This window comes from Grammomys surdaster, unplaced genomic scaffold (assembly GCF_004785775.1).
Source record: "Grammomys surdaster isolate TR1022 unplaced genomic scaffold, NIH_TR_1.0 252, whole genome shotgun sequence".
Classification (NCBI taxonomy): Eukaryota; Metazoa; Chordata; class Mammalia; order Rodentia; family Muridae; genus Grammomys; species Grammomys surdaster.
This window is the reverse complement of record NW_021604693.1, coordinates 1127659-1153579: the sequence shown is the minus strand read 5'-3', so window position 1 is coordinate 1153579 and position 25921 is coordinate 1127659. Positions and strand designations below refer to the sequence as shown.

The following is a 25921-nucleotide window of genomic DNA, read 5'->3' as shown; positions in this document are numbered from 1 at the left end:
AGCCAGGTTCAGAACTAAGTCTTTTAGTTAGGTGAGATGACAGAGGTTCTGGTTAGTCAACAAAATGATGGACTGGGTTTTAGGTCTATCTTGTACCTTACTGCTACAAATTGGTATAGTTATGCTCTAATTGTATTTTGAGAGAAAAGTTTTATCTTAAGAGGAAGGGTGATATGTAAGAGGAGCTAAGGTGGAAGGAGTAAGGAGAGAAAGAGGAGGAGTGAGGAGGGTAGGATGAGAAGGAGAGGAGGAGCTAGGAGATGAGAGAGAGGTGGGGAGAGGAATATGGAGGCGGATGTTTGCGTGTCTTTGCCAGTCCAAGATAGGTGGTATATCTTGGTTGTGTATTGGGTTACACTTCTGATTGTATGGGCATCTTGTATTGAGCATTACTAAACTTATAAAGCCTTTGATTAACATTTTTAAAAAAGTTACTGACACAAATAAAATAAAATAAAATAAAATGTCAGATTCTGAGATGGAACTGGGAGGAGTAGAAAAAGGGGAAACCATAACTAGGATATATTGTATACAGAAAGTAGCCTATTTTTAATAAAAGAAAAAGTATGTCAAAAGACGAGAAAATCCTGTTCTTTTAGAGAAAATTACATATATGTATATGTATATGTATATGTATATATATATTATATGTAATATAGTATATATAGTATGAATAGTAAATTTTATATAGTAAAAGCAATATGCAGCAAAAAAGTAGCCAACATCAAACTAAATGGAGAGAAATGTGAAGCAATCCGACTAAAATCAGGGACTAGATATCGAAGCCCACTCTCTCTCTATGTATTCAACATAGTACTGGAAGTCCTAGCCAAAGCAATTAGACAACAACAACAAAAAAAGTCAAATGGATATGAATAGAAAAGGAAGAAGTCAAATATTACTATTTGCAGATGATATCATAATATACTTAAGTGGCCCCAAAACTTCTACGAGAGAAGTCCTAAACCTGATAAACATCTTTAGCAAAGTGGCTGGATATAAAATTAACTCAAACAAATCAGTAGCCTTCCTCTACTCGAAGGAGAAACAGGCTGAGAAAGAAATTAGGGAAATGACACCCTTCACAATAGCCACAAATAATATAAAATACCTCAGTGTGAATCTAACCAAGCAAGGAAAAGATCTGTATGACAAGAACTTCAAGTCTCTGAAGAAAGAAATCGAGGAAGATCTCAGAAGATGGATAGATCTCCCATGCTAGTGGACTGGCAGGATAAATTAAGTAAAAATAGCTGTCTTGCCAAAAGCAATCTACAGATTCAATGCAGTCCCCATCAAAGTTTCAAATCAATTCTTCATAGAAATAGAAAGAGCAATTTGCAAATTCATTTGGAATAACAAAAAACCCAGGATAGCGAGAACTTTTCTTAAAAATATAAAAACTTCTGGGGGAATCACCATCCTTGTCCTCAAACTGTACAGAGCAATTAGTGATTAAAAAAACAGCATGGTATTGGTAGAGAGACAGGCAGGAATATCAATGGAATAGAATTGAAGATCCAGAAATTAACCCACTCACCTATGGTCACTTGATCTTTGACAAAGGAGCTAAAACCGTCCAGTGGAATACTCTTTCTTCTAATTGTCACTATTTTCCTGTAGTTCTCTGTCTACAGATGGGACCCTTGGAAATATTGCCATTTCTCATTAATATATTCACCTATATTGCATTGTTTGGATCCTGTTTATTTCTCAAAAAAATTAAAAAGCCATGTCTTTGACAATTTCTACAAAAAGATTTCACTGAAATCTTTCTATATTTTTGTCTCTTACAATCTTTATGGACTCTCTAGTATTCCCTGGGTCATATATGCAGGTGCTATGACAGAGATATGTCTATTGGGATTGAACTCTTCATGTTCCTCGAAGGAAACTCACTGGATATATTTGTGCACCCATCAGTGAGCCCAACAGGGCCCTATAGATACAAGCACATGCTCATATACAGAACTTTGGTTAAAACCAATGGGAAATAACAAAACAAAAGACACAGATGAGGGAATGTAATTTTTTTGGGATGTGAAGACAGTTGCTATGGATATGAGACATATAAAAGGGATTAGAACAGGAAGAATCAGAATGCATCATATGCATGTATGATATTTCAGTGAAAACATTCACTTAATAAAGACAAAAACAACCTGAAGAGAAGCTAAATTTGCTCTAGAAAGAGAAGATATTTTGCTTGGTTCCAACTATGCTGTTTCAGACAACATGAAAAGAAACTTCATTTTTCCTAGCTTCACGTGACCCTGAAGATGATATGAAATTAGACAAGCAGAGAGCTATGAGCAGGTGCATGGAATGATATTTCTTGCAGAGGAAGTCTCAGTTTCCAAATGATTATCAATAATATTGAATGTCTTAACTTAACCAATGTAAGTGTCAAAATGACCAGGATCCAATCATGATGGCGAGTCGATATTAAATCTCATGGAAACCTCAGTCCAAGGAATAAAATTACTGAAGGCTGTCTTCCCTCCAACTTCATGCTTTTAGGCTGGCCTCTTTATCTTAGTAACAGTAGTTTCTATGAATTCTCATTGTACTGAACTGCAAATGTGCTTTCTTATCACACACTGTTCTCACCTCTCCCTGCTCTAGTTCTTCGATCCTTGTGTGGTTTTAAATCCTCTGACAGGAGTGTGAGCAGATGTTAAGGGAAATTAAAGAGACTGATTTCAGTTTAGAGCAGTTGAATCTTCACATCCTCCCAGTCATGGTTTTCTAGTCAAAGTTACAGCCTGACATCCATGGAAACTGTGATATAAATCACCAACAATCTAAGCTGAATGGAAGTTTTGGTAACCAAAAATCTGAGAAGAGATAGGCCACAGTTCTCTACTACTGTTTTCCTAAAGAACACAGAAAAAAGTGTCTACAAGATCAATGTCTTGCTCAGCCATCATCAAAAAAGCCTCATTCTTGTAGGAGATGGAAACTAACACAGAGACCCTTCTGAAAATGTGCAGAGAGAGAGAGACCTTGGATCTCTGAATCCTTAATGGAATGTCAATATCAAACACCCACCCTCCCTGGGGTTCACAGGACTGTAAGGGAAAGAAATTAGAGAGATTGTAAGAACCATACAATATGGATGGAACCAAGGAAATTATGTCTTCCAGACAAAAGAGGCTCATGGATGCTGACAAACTTTTGCATCATGCAAAGCGCCAGAACAGGTCTAAGCCATATGGTGTTCCAGAGCTGAATGGGGATTAGGGACACAAGATTTCATCCATAAACCTGAAGCAATCTCCAAATGAAAAACACTTGTAAATGAAAATTTAGTTTTTTTGAACAAAGTCATATTAGCATACAGACCACACTGAAGGGTAAGTCCCAGACACAGCAATATATGGCCAACACAAAATGATCAATGATCTCAAAGGTATTTTTGAAGGAATCTTTTTTTCCTTATAGGTCTTTTACTTATATACTATGATTTCCTGTTTGGGGTTTTTATGTGATTTCTCTATGCATGAATATGTTTCTCTGTTTATATGTGCTTCATGACAGAATTCTGCAACTTTTGATGAAATATTAATACCAATACTCCTCAAACTATTGCACAGATTAGAAACAGACAAACACTGAATATTCATTCTATGTAACTCTGATACCTAAAGCACAAGACTCAAAAGGAAAGCAAATTTCAGACCAATTTCCCTCTCAAAGCTAGAAGGGCTTGGAAAGATATCTTACAAAGTCTACAAATCACAGATGCCAACCTAGACTATCTTACCCAGGAAAAACCCAACCAACCATATTATGTTGTACAACCACTGATAACTTCAATCCCAGGGAACCCAGTATTCTCTTTTGAACATATAAAAGGCAAACACATTCTCTCTCTCTCTCTCTCTCTCTCTCTCTCTCTCTCTCTCTCTCTCTTTCTGTGTGTGTGTGTGTGTGTGTGTGTGTGTGTGTGTGTGTGTGTAATATATGCAGGCTAAACTCTAATAACTTTATGATGGTTTATATATGCTCAGCCCAGAAAGTGGCACTGTTAGGTGAGGACCTGTTGAAATAGGTGTGGCCTTGTTGGAGAAGGTATGTACCTATAACTTTAAGACCCTCATCCTAACACCCTGGAAGTTGCTGTACTGCTAGTAGCCTTCAGATGAAGATTTAGATCACTCAGGTCCTCCTGCACCATGCCTGGCTGAGTGCTACCATATTCCTTCCTTGAGGATAATGGACTGAACCTCTGAACCTATAAGCAAGCCCCAATTAAATGTTTTTATAAAACTTGTATTGGTCATAGTGTTTGTTCACAGCAGTAAAACCTAAGGCAACCTTAAATTATACGGATCTAAAATTTGATCTTTAAGACATAAACATCCACATAAAAGCATGTACCATCAGACATTGGATGAGAGAGGGACAAGATAAAACAGATCACTCAGGTCACTTTAATAATGGACAGAATAGCTAGGCAGAATATTAGTTAGGCATCATCAAACACCACAAGCAGAATTCTGACCAAGGACACCATTATGCAAGAAGCTTCCATCCCACAAAACACCCACAACACTCTCCAGGACAGCCCACTGCAGGTCACAGAACAGGTATTTGGATTAAGAAGGTGAGCTCACATTGAGGAGTAGTTCAGTCACACACACACACACACACACACACACACACACACACACACACACAAAGAACACACACATTTATTAAGCGAAAGGGGAAATGAGAACTTTCATGTGATTAAACAGCACATTTACAACAACCAGATGTTCAGGGGAAGAGCCAAAAAGAAATTCAGGTTAGTAAGGAGGGTAAGCAGGTGACAGAATAAGAAAAAGGGAAGATGGAAGGAGAAGGACTCAAGCAAAACACAATATACATAGTAATGAAAATTTTAATATATTTTACTTTTTTTGGTTTTTCAAGACAGGGTTTCTGTGTGTAGTCCTGGCTGACCTGGAACTCACTCTGTAGACCAGGCTAGCCTCGAACTCAGAAATCTGCCTGCCTCTGCCTCCCAAGTGCTGGGATTAAAGGCATGCACCACCACTGCCTGGCATAATGAAAATTTTAAAGTCATAAATTTTTTTCCCAAACATGGGTGTGGTGGCCCACATCCCTAATCCCTGCACTTGGGAAGCATAAGGTGGAGATTTCTATGAGGTCCAGTTTAGTCTGGTCTACATAACCAGGTCCAGGACAACCAGCACTACATAGCCGCAGACTGTCTCAATACAACCACAAAGATAACTAAGCCCATCAGCATAGGAAAAAAGATTGTAGAGGGAAAAATACAACACCAAACATTGTAAACTATAGTGTAAAACTGGCGTGTAGCTCAATTGTAGAGTATGTGCTCAGGATACTGGAGACTGTTCCATGAAACCCTAACACAAAAGTAAACAGGAAAAATTAACTTTATGAGATCTTTTCTTGAAATTTGCCACTAAGCAGACACCAGCACGTAAGTTGTTGACAAGGCACTTTAGGGCAAATCTATCAAGCTCTATAAAAAGGGAGGCCCAGCTCCCTGGAGAGCAGAATTTCCACCTAAACCTGGGAAGAAGGTTAAATTTTCTATTCCAAAAATTGACCTGTGCTATGCAGGAAAAGTATCTCTGTTACTATCAGACCTCTGATGGATGCTCAAATTACAGTAACCCTCTGGATCTGGTGGTGACAGGTGAGATGGAAAAAGTGTCCCCATCCTCAGGCCTCACTATCAAGAAGTCAGACTGCTCTCTGTGCAGCACCGCCACCTCACAGCCCTGAAGGATGACAAAAACTGATGCATTTAACTGATTCTGCCTTCTCTCCTAGGAGCACACAGTAAACCCAGCCTGTCAGCCCAGCCCAGCCCTGTGTTGACCTCAGGACAGAATGCCACCCTCCAGTGTGTTTCAGGGCAGGATTATACATATTCATTCTGACTTAGAAAGAACCAGAGAACCTCTCCTAGAGGGAGGACTCACAGTATAACTATAAAACTAGGAATTTTGAGGCCTCCTTCTCTGTGGGTTGAGTGACCTCCAGCCAGAGATGGACATCTAGATGGTATGGCTATGACAGGAGCAGGCCACAGATGTGGTCAGAACCTCGTGACTCCCCCTCAAGCTCCTGTTCTCAGGTGAGTAACCACAGCCTCTAAATAGAATATTGACATGAGACAGGTGCTCAGGGAGGCCTTGACGTGCACTGTATTTGAAGAGCCAGGGCTCTTTACTCATTGACATAGAGCACAGGAGGCAGTGAGACCAAGACACAGACTCCAACACAGAAAGGGATAGCAAAATCCAGGGTGTTCATGAGTGACATGAGTTTTCATGGGTCTTTGTCCTACTCTGAATCAACTTAAATGCCATCCATCTCCAAGTGAGATGTTCTCTCTGCCACTTTCAAGGAGACCCACCTCCTTCTCTCCTACTTCCTTGCAGGGAACCTCCCCAAAACTTTTATCAAGGCTTAGCCAGGTGCTGTGATCACCTCCAGGAGTTCTATGACCATCTGATGTGAGGGAACTCTTGATACAGAAATGTATTTTCTGCATATAGATGAAAGCCAAAAATCATGGGTAATACAAAACCTAGAGAAACCTGGGAAGAAGGTCAATTTCTCTAACCTTTGATTGGAACAACATGCAGCAAAATATTGTTGTTACTGTTAAAGTTCAGCTGGTTGGTCAGAGCACAGTGACACCCTGGAACTGGTGATGACCAGTAAGGAGACTGTCACAGTCCAGCCTTAGGCTCGTGCTCAGGAGTATTCCTTCCTACAGATTAGCCACAAAGAATATCATGACTGCATGAGAACATGTGACTGTTTCCTCCTTCTAGGAATCTGCTACAATAATCCTGTCCTTTCAGCACCATGGTGGGGAGTAAGGGAGTCTCTTACCTGAGTCAGTCAGTCTTTGTTAAGATAACATGGCTGGATTTTGAGTGCCAAGTCTACATTTGTGGGATTCTTGTGCAGTTACCCTGTATCCAGAATTTTGTTTGTTTGGTCAGTGAGCAAACTTCTGTCCTCCAAGTAGGTAACTGGTTCAGATCTTGATTGTTGACTTAGTCAAAATTTTCTTCTTATTTTATTTGAGAGAATACTTTTTCCTTTATCTCTGTGGATGAAACACATACATGCAAATGAGTTTCATGTTTCATATTTTTAAACACACTTTGACTTATGAAGTACACTCACTATATCCAGAGGTTTGTTGGTTTGGACAGTGAGTGAATTTTGTCTTTCTCCAAGTGAGTAACTGGGTTTTGATCATGATTATTCACCTATAGTTAAACATTGTTTCTTCTTTTATTTGAGAGAAAATATTTCTCTTTATTTATGTCGATGAAATATATTCAGAGGGAGGAGGAAGTGAGGGAGGAAGGGATGGAAGGATGGATGGAGAGAGAGAGAGAGAGAGAGAGAGAGAGAGAGAGAGAGAGAGAGAGGTTTTTCTTTAATGTTTTACACTTTTAAACCAACCTTGAATTCTAGAGTATACTCCTGTTGTCCTTTTTTTTCATTCATCTCATATGCCAGGATGTGCACTTATTTAGTTAAGGATTTTGTGTCTATCATAGGATCATAGGACAGGAAAATACTCTCTGTCCATCCCCATGACTGACTGAACAGGATCATATTGTTTCATAAGGACACCAGTGGGCCTGATTGTAACAACAGAGAAAGCTTTTTAAAGATGCATGAGAGAGGAAGGAGGGATTAAGAACTTCTTAACATGTTCTTAAGTGAAATCTCATTGTTGCTCATTTCTGAGGACCTGAGTCTCTGTGGTTACTCTTACTTTTCTATCACCATCACTCTTATAAACTCTTCTTCCATAAAAAGCCAACCTTTAGCATGGACATCACCTTCTAGAATCACCCAGTGACCACTATATTAATTGTGCATAGGCCTTTGTCTAGATTTGATGAAATCCTCCTTTCTGATAGAATGTTCAACATCTCACTTGGGGTAAAGAGCAACATGTACCATGGCATTTTACTTTCTGTAACTGGGAGCTGTTCACAAGACCCCAGGAGAAGGCTTCAAAGTGAGCCTAATCTAGGGCTTTAAGCCAGGCAACATAAAGACATCAGTTTCTCCATCTTTGTGTAAAGGTAATATATCATAGTTGACATTCAGAAAAACACTGGATGGACAAGTAGCCAGGACAGATTCTTTCAGGTCACTACTGATAGATTATCAACTGTTCTCAGAAGTGTCATTATGTTGGACCAGAGTCTTCTTCCATGTTATTCTAGGTACCTTCATCATATTATTTGATGTCTGAGTTGTTCTTGGTGCATACAGGATGGGCATCTAGTCACCCTGGTTCACAGGGAAAATAGGGCCAATCAGTGGACAGTGCCAATCTCTAGACTCCTGTGGTATGTAATGATTGACAGAAAATATGGGAAAGATCCTGTCTGGAGGAATAGAAAACATGGTGTGGTCTTTGGAGGCAGGGCAATCCTGAGATCATGGTTGTTCTTCAGTAGCCCCACAGGAGGGGGAACTGTCCTTCTCAAGTACCAGGTTTTTGTGCCCCCAGTGCTCTAGCTGTCTATAGCAGACTCTCTGCAATCAGTGCTTATATAAGTGATAATTCTACAATACTTTTAATGTCTGCCTCATCTCTGTCCATCCTACTCATGTACAGTGGTAATGGTAAACAAATCTGATGTCTTCCCTAACTATCCACTGCCAGGTGAAATTTGCATATGCCCTTAATACATTATTACAATGGTAAACATTTAATGGTAAACACAGTGTTTTTTTGGAATTATGTAAGACCCTTGATAATGTCAGTAAATCTTCTTTTATGTACATTTTAAGTGATAGAACATACACCAAAGCAGCTCAGGTGCAGACAGAGTGCCCGTCATCCCTAGAACTGATTCCAAGCTCATATTTTGGGGCTGTCCATCTACTGTGGACAGCAATAGATAGGATAGTTCTGTTTATTGGCACTAAAGGCAAATCTCTACATTCACATGCATGTCTCCATGATGGGAGAATTAAAGCTAAGCTTCTTTCCTGAAACAGGTGAGCAGTCTTGACTCTTGGGTCCACAAGGAAGTATATAGGCTATAATTGTTGCATTGGTTTTTCATGTGAAGTGGAATTTCAGAAAGAAAGGTTTCGCCTCAGAATTTACTACTATGTTCCTATAGTTAAGTTACAGAGATGTTCTATTTAAAGAGAAGCACCATAGAGTAATACAGAAGAGGGGAGTTCTTGTACAGTTGACAAGTGAATGATCAAAGTCATAGTAAATAGACATGTAAAATACAGGAGATAATGTGGCTGCAGATACCAAAAATCCACATGGCTATGACACCAGGGGAGAAACTATATATCAATGGAGTAAGTTGTCAACCCTCTACACCTCTCAGATTTTCATGTAAGTGTGAAGTTGGCCAATTTACCTTGTTAGATGATGTAACTAATTTCATATATTTGCACACATTAGTTTTGCTTTCTTAGTCAGTGTTCAATTGCTATGAAGAGACACCATGACCGCAGAAATACTTAAAAAGTAAAGCATTTAATATGGACCTGCTTATAATTTCAGATTTCATTTCATTATTGTCATGATGGGGAGCTTGACAGCACACAGGCAGCATGATAGCTGAGAGTGCTAAATTTGGATCCACAGACAGCAGCAAAAGAGAGACACTGGACCTGAATTGGGATTTTGAAAACCAAAATCCAATCCCCAATGAAACACTTTCTCCATCAAGGCCACATTGATTCTAACAGAGCCACATCTACAAATGCCTCCCAAGTAGTGTCATGGCAGGATAATCAAGCATTCAAAGACATAAATTTATGGGGTGACATTATTCAAGATATCACAGTTCATTCCCTGTTCCACAGACTTTTAGCCACACCATTATGCAAAAATGGATTCAATACAACTTTAAAAATCCTATATTCTTTCAGTCTCAAGACTGCTTCGAAGCCCAAAAATATCTTGAGTCTGAAAAAAATTTTTAACTTTAAGCCCTTGTAAAATCAAAATCAAAGAGGTGATCACATACTGCCAACATACAATGACGCAGAATAATTGTTACCATTGCAAAAGTGATAAAAGATAGTATAGTGAGGAAATATTGGAAGAAAGCAAGATCAAAAACCAGCAATGAAAACTCCAAACTCTCTATCTCAATGTCTCAATCAAAGAGTTCTTCAGATCTCCAACCCTGTTAGCTTTGTAGAATGCAACAAATTTCTCTCTCCTGGGATGGATCTACACCCAGACATCAACTTTCCTTGGCAGGTATCCCACGACTCTGGTATCTCCAATATTTAGGGGTTAGGTTATCAAGGAAGTCCAGGCTTTATATTTACAATTTCACACAATGACCTCTTTGGAACTCCATGTAGGGACATCACTGACACACGCCTTGCCTCAACAACTTTCATAACTACAAAGGGAGATTCCACAAACATTTTCTTTATCACTGACTCTCAAGCCAGAACATGATTGAAAACACCACAGTTTTCTGCTTTTTGCAGCTGAAACTTGACCATGTTGTTCAAATACATTCTTACAGTTTTCTGTTTTTGATAATTTCCTTCACTGCTTAAACTTTTCTTTAAATCTTTTTCAAAAGTTGAAATCTTAGCTGGATTGGGTATTGGTGAGAGGTCACCACACCCATTATTTCACTAAGCATCCACCTTTTACTTAAAACTTTTTATCCCCTTTAGCATCAGACTTAACTCCATCATACCCCCTGGTCGTTAAACTGTACATTTTCTATTTTTCTATTTTTCCTTGCTCAACATTACCCTTTTACTATAGATAATAGAGGCCACTAATAACCATGTCACACAGTCAACATTAGGCTCTCTTGAAATCTCCTCTGCCAATGCCAATCATCCAGAAGTCTTTAATTAATTGTCATATTTCTTAGGACAAGGGCAGAAAGAAACCACATTCTTGACCAAACTATCACAAGAACAGTGTCTAGACCACTTATTAATATTCTTCTACTCTGAAACCTTTTTATATGGGCTCCTACAATCCATAATATCCCAGACACCACTGTTTTCCTTTCTCCTACTAAGGTATCCCATTCTAACTCACTTAAACTATTCAATTGCTATCTTAATTCAAAATCCTATACTCCACACTCCATGTGATCAAGCCAGTCACATTTCTGTTACTAACATTTTTCTTAATCAGTATTAAGTTACTGTGAAGAGAAACCGTGACAACATCAGTACTTATAAAGGAAAACATTTAATTGATGTTAAATTACAAGTTCAGAGTTTTAGTATTTTATCCTCATGGCTAGAAGCATGGTGACATATAGGCAGACATGATAGCTGAGACTTCTATATTCAGATTCATTGGTAGCAGAAGGAGAAGCAAATGATCTGGATTGGGCTCTTGAACCTTCAAATATCTCCTTGCAGAGATACACTTCCTCCAACAAAGACACACCTCCTAGACTCTCTTAAGTAGTGCCACTCTCTCCAATCAAGCATTCAAATATATTAACCTGTGGAGTCATTTTTACCAAACCACCAGACAATTCCAAGAGTTTTCATGGAATTAATTTATAAAACTAATTAATCATTATAAATTAAATTTAAGCTACAAATCTACCATCTCAAATGTATGCTGAAGCAGATCAATCTGCTTGAATCTTCAAAATGCAGAACACAGGGTAAAAGCACTGTGTTTATGTTTGCATTGATATTAGATTCTGGATCATGATTTCTGTTATCAACTGTTCTCAGAAGTGTCATTATGTTGCATCAGAGTCTTCTTCCATGTTATTCCAGGTACTTTCTTCGTCATACTACTTGATGTATGAGCTGTTCTTAGTGCATGCAGGACGGACATCTAGTCACCCTGGCTCACGGGAAAAATAGGGCCAATGAGTGGACAGTGCCAATCTCTAGTCTCCTGTGGTATGTAATGATTGACAGAAAATATGGAAAAGATCCTTGTCTCTCTTGGATTCCCTGTGCATGGCTTGGCATTAAGCTATTCAGGTTGGACACTGAAGAGGAAAGCTGCATCAAGAGCTAAGGTTTATGTTTTTATCTTGACACATGCTTAGCATTTGTCAGTTAAGTATCTTTTTCTAAAGACTCTAAATTGAACTGTTGTTGGGTGGCATGAATATAATGTGTCCATAGAAAAGAAATTTATTTCTAAGTCACTCTTATTCTGAAGCATGTGAAAGTCATGTGAAGTTCCATACAATCCCAAAATCAGAAACTATTCTAATCTGATAGGACTCAAAGACCCCTGATGTTGGGTACATGCTCAGGGTCTGTCAGCAAAATGCAAGAAATGTGCTGATAGTATATCTGCAGGTAATGTTAAATGAACCACCTTGTCTCCTTCCATAATAAGACTAACCATAGCAAACTTTCTTACTCATGTCCTACCACTACCTCATGTCACAATGGTAATATCTTCACATTTTTTTCTGATCTTGGGTTATTCCTTCAGACATGGAAAATCTTTCCTCCTCGTGACAGTCTTTACTGCCTTGGGCCTGGAACAATCATCAGACATACACTGACACCATAGACAGTAACAACATATCATTGTAACACCTGAATTGTATCCATTTCTTTATATTGTCTGAGGGCCAGAAATATCTGAAGAAAGAACACATTTCTCAGCTAATCACTTCTAAATGATGATTATGAGTTAGCGTTTGTCCTACTCTCTCAGAACCTCTTCCTGTGTGTCCATTATTCCTTCAGCCTGTCCATTTACTAAGTTTTTGCATTTTTATCTTAAGTTGTCATCTTTCTTATCTTAAAGATACTTTGGCAAAGATAAAGTATGATGTTCTACAGAGTTTGCAAAGCAGCTGACACACACTGAGCCCTGAATGTACTTCATGTTGAGCCAAATCCTTTCTTCCAAAGCTCTTACCAATGCGAGAATTGTTCATTCTCCCCATTGTTTCATTCTCATGCAAACAGCACTAACCAATGACCTATTGTCAGATGTACTTATTCCTTTCTGGAGAATGACTGATGTCACTAAGTAGTTCCTTCCTGGGACTGAAAAACACATATTTATATAGGTGTCAAGGATGGTTAAAATAACTTCAGGTTTCTGCACTTCAGGGAGTTATATGGAAAGGAAAGTTAAGTCTCTCTCATAATGGGAAACAAGTAAGGTGTGGGTTGAGGCTGCATAGAAGATGGGTGTAGTCCAGACTAGAACAGAGGGTAGTACACATTTAGGATTGCTTACTCATCAAGGAACATGAGTAATTCTGAGAATTGAAACTCTTACAGAATGTTTTGACACCATCTTAGTCTTGCACAATAAATATATTCTGTTGTTTCATTTCAAAATAAAGGGTAATCTTTAGGCAAAAGAATATTTGACCTTGTTACTGCTCTAGGGAATCCAATGTTAAGTAGGGATGATGGTATAAGGAGAGAATTGGTAGTAATTAATAAATCACTAGTAGTAATCTGAACCCAACCAATTTGACCATCCATGTAGTTAGTTGTGTATTTGGATTTTAGCTGGCCCCTAGTATAGAACTGATCTCATGAATATATAGTCTAGTCCAGTGGGTCAAGACAAGAATACTTCTCTGCCCAACTGAATATACAGTCTGCTATTGTGTTTTCTAGCTCCTTATTGTACCTATAAAGCAAATGTAAGAGTCACAGGTATTTTAGCAACTGAAGCACTATCTCTCACTTTCTCTGTCACTCTGTTTTTTCTTTCCCTGCCTCTACCTCTAATTCATTCATTCTCTCTCTCTCTCTCTCTCTCTCTCTCTCTCTCTCTCTCTCTCTCTCTCTCTCTCTGTGTGTGTGTGTGTGTGTGTGTGTGTGTGTGCATGCATACACACATGCATGCATGTATGTTTAGTAGACGCAAATGTGTGCTGGAAATAGTTTTGTTTTTGTTTCTTGTTTTTGTTTTCATAGAAAAATGTGAATTAGCTTGGGGAGAGACATACTCTGTTGAATATTAACATATGGAATGGATTCTTTGTGATTCTACAGGAAGAAGGTCATGAATGAAAGATTCAACATGGAAGAGAGTAGGGAGCAGAGTAGAGTATTAGAAGATTGAGAATTGAGTGGAATTGGATAAAGATAGTCAGGAACATGGAGTGCTGCATAAGATCAGCGATATGATAGTGTAGACAGATGGTTTGAGTTCATGGAGCCTGAACTCTACTAATGCTAGGGGACAGTGAGAGCCACAGGTCAGGTTGAGACTATTTGAAGTTAATCTTTGAATGAAGGTGGAAGAATGGAGAATCTTAGGATGCTTCTTTATTGCTGGGGATGATTGATGATCAAACATTGCTACCATAGGCAGACAGTACCAGAAAATGATCAAAGAGAGCTCTACAAGCCATAAGTGATTCAAATGGGGGAGCTGAGAGATCTTCTAGCCTGTACCTTAACTTTTGTTAAAAGAATTTCCTTATTCCTCTGAGTTACTCATTTCTGTAAGGAGCAGAAACTCCTACTTCTGTCTCTGTGACTAAACCTCCACAAAGATTATCCTTCCTTAGTTCCTCTTATCTCTGGGTGACAGTTCCTCATGAGACAGTGCAGATCCTCTCTCCATGTCATGGGTATTAATGCTCAGGAAGGAAAAGTCATTGTTTTCTATATAAGGTACAAGAACAACATTTACCAATGCTTTACCACAAAGGGTAATTTTCTTCCTACTGTTCAGGCCACAGTCATGTTAATGACCACTTTTTAAGGGTTAGTGTCAGGATCTTACACTCAGTGACATGGAAACATTCAACTATGTATTATAAGGTTGTGAGATATGAAGTAGGAAAGTGTACTGACCTATGGGCATATCAGTGGGACATTATTTGAGAATGATTTAAAAGACATCAAATTCTGAAAATCACTGTTCATCCACCTCACAGAGACCAATGAAAGCGTGGAACTCTTGACATAGTCACTACCATTCTTATGTTTCCAGCATGTATCTGGATGATTTGTGCATAAAAAGGGATTCAGACGTCTAGAATCCTGGATAGCTCAGTTGATTCTATCCAACTATCTGCTTTAATTCTGGTTCACTTTGATGTTGCTTCTCCCTCCTTTCTCGGCTTCAGGAAGGCGTAAAGTATTGGGATGTGTCAGAAATAGTTGAAAATAGGATGACCCTGTTTGTTCAATGAAGCAGGAATAATGGATGTTGCTGATGTTACCATTAGCAACCTGCTTGTTTTATCATGTTCCATGACTTTCTGGAACATAATATTGAGTGCACAGTAAGAAGGAATGTAGGACTTCTGGGATGGTTTGACAGCAGGGGGATGCTTGCTCTCTGTATATGCTTCAACTGAACTCTAATGTGCTGACTGTCAGAGTTGTCTTCACTATAGTTTACTCTAGACAACACAGATAAGGAAAGGGTGATGGTAATTTTCTCCTTCCATGGGCTTTCCTAAATATGATGAAAGCATGATAGAATCCAAAACACCTTTCCATGGGGGCATACTTAAGGATTCACTTTGGGCACAGACAAGTCTCTTCTCTTCATATAAAGATTTTCAAAAATGTTAGATGGAGAATCTAAGCATAGTCTACCCCTATAGCTGAATGTGCAAGTCTAGAGAATGGGTACATGTAACCCAAGACTATGCTCTCATAAAAATTCCCCTCCCACAGACTAGCACTGAAGAAAATTGTGTCTGTGTGAGCCTAAGTAACAACCTGCCTCCTTTTCTCATAAGAGTCTACTACTACAATAAATCCAGGCTGTGAGAGTTTTCCAGCTCTGTGATGACTTTAGGAGGGAACATGATTATTCAGTCCTCTTTCTTTATTTTTTTTTCTTTTGAAAAGTCTGTTTATTTTTATTGTTTTTTTCTTTTTTTATAATTTATTTTTTCTCAAATGGTAATTCATTCACACAGGGGTTATAAACACAGAAAGGCAGGATGTGGGGAAGGGAATGACACTGGAGTGTGGGTGATCAGGAGGAATACAGATATCATCAGAACCCGGTATCCGCTGGGTGAAGGTTCAGGGGACAAGTCACTATGACTCTGCCTATGACTCGCTTGTCCTTATCTAAGTTGGTATTGTCTGCCAAGGCTACCTATTTACAAGGTCTATGACTACTCAGGCTGGTAAATTGTCACAAAAGCTGCCTGTTGACATTAGCTTATAGCCATCTGTTTTGATGTTTTTCTACTGAGACCCAAGACTTGGTGCTAGTCTTGTATACATGTATGACAGGCCTATTGCTGATTTTAGGCCTATGGCTGATTTTAGGCCTTCAGTGTGTAAGCAGGGCTGCCCCTGACATCTCCTCCCTTCTCTAAGTATAGAAGGGCTGTGGCAAAAAGAACACACATGGTATTCACTCACTGATTATTGGATATTAGCCCAGAACCTTGAAATGCCCAAGATGCAACTCACAGGCCACATGAAGCTCATAAAGAACGAAGACCAAGTGGGGGTGATTTGGTCCTTCTTAGAAGGAGCAACAAAATACTCAAGGGAGCAAATATGGAGACAAAGTGAGGGACAGAAACTGAAGGAGGGGCTGTCTGAAGACCACTCCACCTGAGTATCTATCCCATGTGCAGTCACCAAAGGTAGATGCTGATGTGGAAGTCAGGAAGTGCATGCTTATAAGAGCCTGATATGGATGTCTCCTCAGAGGCCTTCAAGAGTCTGACATATTCAGAGGCAGATGCTCACAACTAGCCATTGAACTGATCATGGGGTTCTCAATGGAGGAGTTAGAGTGAAGACTGAAGGAGCTGAAAGGGTTTGTGGCACCATGAGGAGAGCAACAAAACCAACCAACCTCAGCTCCCAGGGTCTAAACCACCAGCCTGGGAGCACTTAGGGAGGGACCCAGGGCTTTAGCTGAATATGTAAGAGTGCAGGGCCCTGCTGGGCACAGGTGGAAGAAGAGAACCTTGACCTCATGAAGGCTGGACGCCCCAGGGGGTGGGAATTCTGAGGGTGGGGAGGTGGGAGTGGGGGGGTAGATAGAGGTTACATCCACAGAGAAGAAGGAGGGGGGGTGAGGGGATTGGGGGTTCCTGGGTGGGTGGGGGATGGGGTAAGGTGACAACATATGAAATGTAAATAAAATATCCAATAAAATAAATTAAAAAAAAAGAAGGGCTGTGGCAATTCTAAACTTGTGAAGGTGGGGATAGAGAGGCCTGGCCTCCAGTATTTGAAGGGGACCTTGTAATGGCTCCAGTCCCCCTGTCATTGTCCAGTGAGGCATGAGGGCCATACCCGTCCCGATGTCTTTTTCCTGGGGAGGGGATACTTTTGACATCAACCCCTATGCAGTCAGGCTTGTCCTTCAGGGAACCCAGATAGATATTTTCATCTTTTATTGATATTCCCTTGCAGTGCTTAGCCTCGAAGCCTAAGCAAGAATTCAGATCGCCTGTCAGAGGGGGTTCTGGGTGGTCCCTCTCTGCTTGGTCTAGGGACAGAAGTCCCCGCTTTTAGGTTGGGTGGAGATGGGTTTTGGGAACACCCTGTATAAAGTAACAACCTCATCTTGAGTCTCGTGGTCCTCCATAGCTAACTAATGAAAATGTATCTGAGTAGGTTTTTTTTTCTCTAATCCTAATTAATTCACACAGGGGTTGTAAACACAGTAAGGCAGGATGTGGGGAAGGGAATGACACTGGAGTGTGGGTGTTCAGGGGGAATACAGATATCTTCAGAACCGGATATCGGCTAGGTGAAGGTTCAGGGGACAAGTCATTACGACTCTGCCTATGACTCCTGTGTCCTTATCTAAGTTGGTATTGTCTGCCAAGGTTAACTATTTACAAGGTCTATGACTACTCAGGCTTATAAATTTCCACAAAAGCTGCCTGTTCAGTCCTCTTTCTTATAGGAAGGATATTACAAATCATTCTCACCAAGGAAAATGAGAAGTTTTCCAGCTCCTTATTGTAATAAACATTATCAAGCATTGTTCTCTATGGACCACATGACTTTAAACCACACAGGGACCTTCAAATGTTATTTTTATTACAAGGACAACCCACAATTTTGGTCAGTACCCAGCAACCTAGAAACACACATCTCAGGTAATTCATCACATTCATTCCCCAACCATTTTGAGACCCTAACCCACTTGTCATAGGCCTGTCCCTTTGGAGAGTTGCAGGTAGAGATTGAATAAATGGAGTCTATACTCTGAACCAGAGCCCCAGACATGGTGAGAAATGGTGACGTGTATAGTACAGAATGGGAGGTCATAGGTATATGGCAAAAATCATCACCTCAGTCTCAAGCCTGTCACATTACCTATAGAGCTATCCAAGAAGCTCTCTCTTCTGACTCACCAAGGCCATATTCTGGACTCCAGACAGACTCACCTGGCAATGTTCCTCTGAAGTTAACTAGGACAGATTTTTCTCTGCATGAGATGGTAAAGCCTAAATCATTATGCACTATGTCCAAAATACCCAGGACACCTTCTCCTTGGACAACTTCACACAGGGCTATGTGAGCCTCTCCACTGGAAGTCAATATAGATGTTATGGTACCCACAACATTGCCTCTGATTGATCAGGCTCCAGTGACCCCTTGGACATCCTTATCACATGTAAGGAAATAAATAGATTGAATCAGATGCCTAGGCTCTGCTCTAGCCCTCAAGTGAGAAGCAATGAGCTTATGGCTTGGATGAGAGATGAAAATCTTAGGCAGGAACAAATGCAGATACAGAGGAGCAGGATAGAAACTCAATCAGATTAAAGAAACAGAGTCCCATTTTCTCAAGGCACAATCAGGTAAGGTTTCACCTCAGAACAATAAAAGAAGCCTCTCATAATCCCTCATCTCATTAGGACAGCTTCATGTCATACCTTCCAACTCAGTGAAGCCTAATTCCATGGTACACTCAGGGGAGAATGTGACCCTGCTGTGCTAGCTGACATGCAGAGTTGACACTTTCATTCTGTCAAAGGAGGGATCTTGCAGCTAAAATCAAAGTTCCAAACTCAGCACTTCCAGGCAGAATTCTCCATGAATGCTGTAAATATCCACCCTCATGGTACTATAGTTCACAAGACTCATCTATCTACCTATCATATCCCAGTCCCCCTATGGAGCTCATAGTCTCAAGGGAGGTGGTACTCACTTCTCAGGGTGATTTACAATCTAAGTCTAGGAGAGCTCTTGTCTTGGGTGGAATTACCTTGACAACAGGAAGGATTAGTCAGGAAATACATTCCCTGGCATAGAATTGAATATCAGTACAAGTCCTTCAAGTAATGTTGACTCTATTATCATTGCAATCTAGGGAGTAGACAGCGTTGGATTCTTAGAAAGATCCCAGGACAGATTTAAGATAGTGAGCAGGGTGAGTATCCCTGGGTTTGCATCTAAATCTAATCCTCCTCTTGTTCTGCTTATTAGATCCCATTGGAGCCTCCATCCCACCAGCTGGTAAGTGTCAGACATCTCTGTGCAGGGAGTAGGCTCCAATATCTGACTGTCTGGCAGCTCTTGATCCACCAAAGTTCTCATTTCTCTGTCACTTTTGAGTATAGGAGGAAAACAGAACAGAGATTCTGCTATAGACTCTGAAAGCTGGTGCTTAGACATAGGGCTATAGTAGGTGGCATCCAAGAAGGGATATTTAGGTTCAGTCTGGAGGATGGGACAGGTTGGTAAGGTCTCCATAGCTTCTCTACATTCATTTTAAAATGAGGGAAAGTAGGACACTTTGAACTATTTTATAGAAACATATTATCACATGCACACAGAACGGACAGATCCTTTGACATCAAAGGATCTGTCCCTCATTTTTATTGTTTAATCAATACAAAATCTGAGTGGATTTTCACACATTGGACACATTGTCACTAGGAAAGTTTCCTTTAGAAATTCTCCTTCTGGAAGCTTCACTGGTGGTTTTTGCCAAATGTTTGTGTATTTGAAATAAAGACATCCTGAAACTAGAGAGAGATGGCACAGAGCCCAACATAGCTGATTGGAGCAGACAATAATTAACAAAGCTCAACAAGAAAACTAGAAAACTTACAAATGAAGCTCCTCTACACCCACCAAGATGTGATATCTTAAATAATTTAAAAATTGAAATGTAAGGTTCAGTAACAATATTTTAAAAGATATCACAATCTCACTGGGTTTTGTTTGGTTTTCTTTCATTGTTCTTGTTCTTTACTTATTTTAGTTTTTTTGTTGTTGTTGCTGTTTTAATATTTGTTTGAAAGATAGCACATACCTTAAATTTTTAATTTGTTGGATCTGGTGGCTCAGTACTGAGATCCCATGTATCTTTGGAGGCTGGAGCAGGAAAATAGAAACTTTTAAAACCTCTTTAGCCTCTGTGTAAGTTCAAGGCCATTCTGAAGAGCTTAGTAAGAGCCTTTTCTAAAAATAAAAGGTAAATAATGGCTGAGATGTAGTTCAGTGGTAGAGCCTATGCCTTGCATTCAGAATCCCAAGTTCTAACTTCAATGGATTTGTTTCTGGAGCCTTTGGGTTTTTTTTTCTTCTTTATTGCTTTTCATTGTTTGATTTATGTCAGACATGATTTAGTCCTCACTGAGCTCAAACTTGCTTTTTAATTGATGATGACATTGAACTTTTGATCATCCTGTTCTACCCCTAAATACCTACCTCACAGACTTGTGTCACCTTTCCCAGATCTCATTCCTTTTCTAGTCTCTCAGTTTTTCTGTGTGCTGTTTTGTGTCAGAAACAATGCTGGTTGTATTGCTGTGGAAATAGTCTTAAAGCAATTATAAAAGTAGCAGTTTCAAAACATGGAGCAGAGACTGAAGGAGTGGCCATCCAGAGACCACCCTACCTTGGGATCCATCCTATCTACAGACACCAAACCCTGACACTATTGCTAATGTCAAAACGTGCTTGTAGACAGGAAGCCTAGTATGGCTGTCTTCTAAGAGGCTTTGCCAGCACCTGACTAAGACAGATACAGACACTCACAACCAACCATTGGACTATGGCATGGGACCCCAGTGAAAGAGTTAGGGAAGGACTGAAAGAGCTTAAGGAGATTGCAACCTCATAGGAAGAACAACAATATCAACTAACCAGATTCCTGAAGAGCTCCCTGCAAACCAACCAAAAAGTATACTTGAGTGAGTCCATGGCTCCTGCTGTATATGTAGTACAGAACTGCCATATCTGGCATCAGTGGAAGGGGTGGCTCTTGGTTCTGTGGAGGCTTGTTTCCACAGCAAAGGAGGATGCTAAAGGGGTGAGTCAGGAGTGGGTGTGTGGGTGGAGGAGCACCCTCTTAGAGGCAAAGGGGAGGGGATATGAGATGGGAGGTTTGTGGAAGTGAGACTTGAAAGGGGGACATTTGACATGTAAATACATAAAATAATAAATCAAAAAGAAAAACGAAATAAGGAGAGGAATAGGAAGAACAAGGAATTAGTGGTTTCTTGTTTATTCAGGCTAACTTCCAAGTAAATAAGACACAAACTATAAGATTTATTTGATAAGCTTTATACCACAATATCTGAGCAGTTACTAATCTATTCTGATCTAAATTTACCTTGCTACCTCCTAGCCAAAATTCCTGAGATACTTGAATTTTAGTATTGATTTGGCTCTCTCTGCTCTATGTGTTTTCCTATGTGTTGGTTGGATCCTCTCCTTGTGGTGACTCCTTTTTTTCTCCAGTTTCTCCACTCCTCTTCTGGTTGGCAGAAGTCCAATCCTATTCCATCCTCTACTCAGGTATTGACTGATAAGATTGTATTGAAGAATAAGAGACGAAATTTGGAGCAATGTTTACACAAAATTGAGGCAGGAGATTTTTAGAGTAAGCATCACAGTATCATGTCTGAACTGCAACTGGATATGAGGGCAGAAAATCAGCCCTTGAATAATACGAAGATAATCTTTATACAGTGCATAAAAATATGTCCACAATCTAGAGTATAATTTGAAAGTCAGTATGCTAATACCACCAATATCACAGTATCAGATTTTGTTTCTGTATTGGGGCATTTTGTTTGTTTGTTTGTTTGTTTGTTTTGCATCTAAGGATTTTGCCTTTATTTGTGACTTTTGAGTCTCACTGTCTAGCCATGTATGACCTGAAACTCTAGATCATACTACCCTAAAAATCATTGGCCTTCGGAATGCTGAAAGGATAGGTATCCATCATCATACCCAGTTTAGAATGCTCTAATTCTGTGAAGAATGTCATTGGAATTTTTATTGGGATTGTGTTGAATGTCTACATTGCTTTAAATCATATATCCATTTTCATACTGGTGATTCATAAACATAGAAAGCATTTTTACCTTCTACTGTCTTCATTTCCTGTGGTGGATGTGAACGTGTGTAGTATGTCTTTGTAGACATGTGCATGTGGATCCACAGATTGACATTAAATGCCCTTTTCAAGGTTTTTCCACCTTTTGGAGGGACAAAACAAGACAAGCAAGAAAACAAGACTCCAAATTGCTCTCTAAACTCAGTGCTCACAAATTTGAGTAGGTTGGGTGGCTAGTGAGTTACCAAGAGTTTTCTGTCTTGATATGTTTATAGAGCCTTGTGTTCTTGGTGTCTTCCATCTTGTCTGGCTCTTACAATTTTCTTCTTCTTCTTTCACAGGGTTTCCTGAACTGTTATGGGAAGGAATCGATACAGACATTCCATTTAGGAATGAATGTTTCAAAGTCTCTCACTCTCTGTGCATTGCTAAGTGGTGAGTCTCTATATTTTTCCATCTATTGCAGGAGGAGATTCTCTGATGATGAATGAAGAAGAGATTTATCAATACTACAATATCATTATGAATCATTTTTATTTACATTCTTTAGAAGAATTGTTGTGTCATGTATCTCCTGGTGCCTGGCCAAACTAGATTCAAGTTCTTGGCCACCAGAGATGTATTGTGGATGGGTTCAATTTCATGGAGTGAGCTTTAAGTTCAGTCAAATATCAGCAGTTTACTCCCACAAGCTTTGTGCTTATACAGAACAGTACCATAGATCAAAGGATTTGTTACTATGTTGGTGGTTACCTTCCTGCTTTTTTAGTGTAAAGAGTGCCTTGCAGGACCATGAACCTCTATGTAGGCATATTCAGTGAGTTGTGAATGTTTGTGTGGCTGGAAAACCATACAACTTGGGAGACAGTCTGGAGAAAGACTGAGGTCAAGACATGTCCAAATGCAAAAATATTGTCCTGAGACTGGCAGGAGTAGGACTGTCTTCCTCCTTGCCCTGCATCTGTATGTCCCAGCACAAGTAGACCATATGATCCTCATATCTGCCATCCTTGAGGTAGACACTTATCCTAGAGGCTAAATTTCAGGTTTAACTTCCTCCCTATAAGTACATGTCCAGAAAGCACCTGAAATTCCTCTTCTGGCAAATAAAATGTCTCCATCACCTTGCCACCAACCCATAATGTACACTCACCTAAAAACCCCTATCCACTTCCCAAGGTTCATATAGTCCTTATTACCTCCAATAAAGGAGAACTGTATCAATGAAAACCATCTTGGGGAAGGCTATTTCTCCATTGTATTCACTGGTGACCAATGTTCTGCAGAAACCACCTGCCTAACTAAGCTTTCTTCCTTTCATTTCAACCCGTTGTGTAACAGTACCTGGATATCTCAAGTGCAGAAGCACAACCAAGTCAGCAAATCTTTTCTTCAGAAATGTCATCTTAGTATTGTGGAGAACAATCAATAGCAGTAGCCTAGGTTGTTTTGGTGTTTCCAAAGACTTAAGTCAACTCCACATTTATACGTAACCCATTCACAGAATTGAAGGCTTCATTTCACAAGAGATGTCCAGATGTGGCTCATAAAGGAAACAATGATGATATTAATGATATAGTCTGATAGTATCAAATCTGAGAAGTGAAAAAATAACAATTAATGATTAGGCTAGCAAGGTGGAACAGTTGGTTAAGTTTTTTTGACACTAAGCAAGCCAACCACAGTTTAATCACTTTCACATTGTAGAAGAAGGGAACAGAATATTGCAAGTTATCTTCCAACAGCACACCCCCTCATAATAAAAGCAGTGCTAAGAGGAAAGTTCATAGCACTTAGTGCCTCCATAAAGAAATAAGATATGATAAATTCTCATATCAGCAATTAAAGTATACCCGAAAGTAATAGAACAAACAAGGAAGCACACCAAAGAGGAGAAGAAGACAGAAAATTATCAAAATCAGGGCTGAAATCAACTGGTTAGAAACAAAGAATACAATACAATGAATCACCAAAACCAAGAGGGGGTTCTTTGAGAAAATCAACAAGATAGACAAACCCTTAACCAATCTAACCAAGACACAAAGAGACAGTAGCCAAATAAAATCAGTAACAAAAAGAGAGACATAACAACTGACACTGAGGAAATTCAAAGAATCATTAGGTCTTATTTAAAAAACCTTTATTCCACAAAATTTAAAATTCTTAATGAAATGGACAATTTTTAACACACATACCACTTTCTAAAGATAAATCAACATCACATAAACTATTTAAACAGCTCCATAACCCTTAAAGAAATAGAGCCAGTCATTAAATTCTCCCAATCAAAAAAGCCCAGGACCAGATGGGTTTAGTGCAGACTTCTATCAGATGTTCAAATAAGACTTAATATCAATACTCATCAGACTATTCTACAAAATAGAAACAGAAGGAACATTACCTAATTCGTTCTATGAAGCCACAGTTATGCTGATACCTAAACTACACAAGGACCCGACAAATAAATAGAACTTCTGACCGATTTCCCTTATGAATATCAATGCAAAAATATTTAATAAAATTCTCACAAACAGAATCAAAGAAAGCATCCAAATGATCATTCACCAAGCTCAAATAAGATTCATCCCAGGAATGCAGGGATGGTTCCATATACAGAAATCCATCAACATAATCCACTATATAAACAAATTCAAAGAAAAAAATCACATGATCTTCTCATTAGATGCTGAAAAAGCCTTTGACAAAATACAAAACCCCTTCATGTTAAAAGTCTTGGAAAGATCAGGAATTCAAGGCACACACCTAAACGTAATAAAAACAATATACCGCAAATCAATAGCCAAAATCAAACTAAAATCAGGGACTAGACAAGACTGCCTACTCTCTGTATCTATTCAATATAGTACTCAAGTTCTAGCCAGAACAATTAGACAACAAAAGGGGGTCAAAGGGATACAAATTGGAAAGGAAGAATTCATGATATCACTATTTGCAGATGATATGATAGTATACATAAGCAACTACAAAAATTCTACCAAAAAACTCCTACAGCTGAAAAACAAGTTCAGTAAAGTGGTTGAATATAAAATTCACTCTAACAAATCAGTAGCTTTCCTCTACTCAAAGGATAAATGCAATGAGAAAAAAAATTAGGGAAACAACATCCTTCACAATAGTCACAAATAATATAAAATATCTTGGTGTGACTCTGAACAAGCAAGTGAAAAATCTGTGTGACAAGAACATCAAGTCTCTGAGGAAAGAAATTGGAGACCTCAGAAGATGGAAAGATCTCCCATGCTCATGGATCAGCAGGATTAACATAGTAAAAATGATCATCTTACCAAAAGCAATCTACATATTCCATGCAATCTCCATTATAACTCCAATTCAATTCTTCACAGAGATAGAAAGAGCAATTTTCAAATTCATTTGGAACAACAAATAACCCAAGTGAGTGAAAACTATTCTCAACAATAAGAGAACTTCTGTGAGAATCACCATCCCCGACCTCAAGCTCTACTACGGAGCAACAGTAATACAAACCATATGGCATTGGTACACAGAAAGTCAAATAGAACAATGGAATAGAATTGAAGACCCAAAAATCAACTCACATACCTATGGTCAATTGATCTCCTCCATCTCTCCCTACACCTGATCCTGTCCTCCTTTTTTCTCTCTCCCTCTCTATCTCTC

At 39.3% G+C, this 25921-nt stretch overlaps 1 pseudogene; it reads left to right on the top strand.

The window, feature by feature from the left end:
- Positions 1 to 4520: 4520 nt before the first annotated feature.
- The window catches only part of LOC114627359, a 34718-nt pseudogene continuing 13317 nt past the window's right edge, over positions 4521 to 25921 (top strand).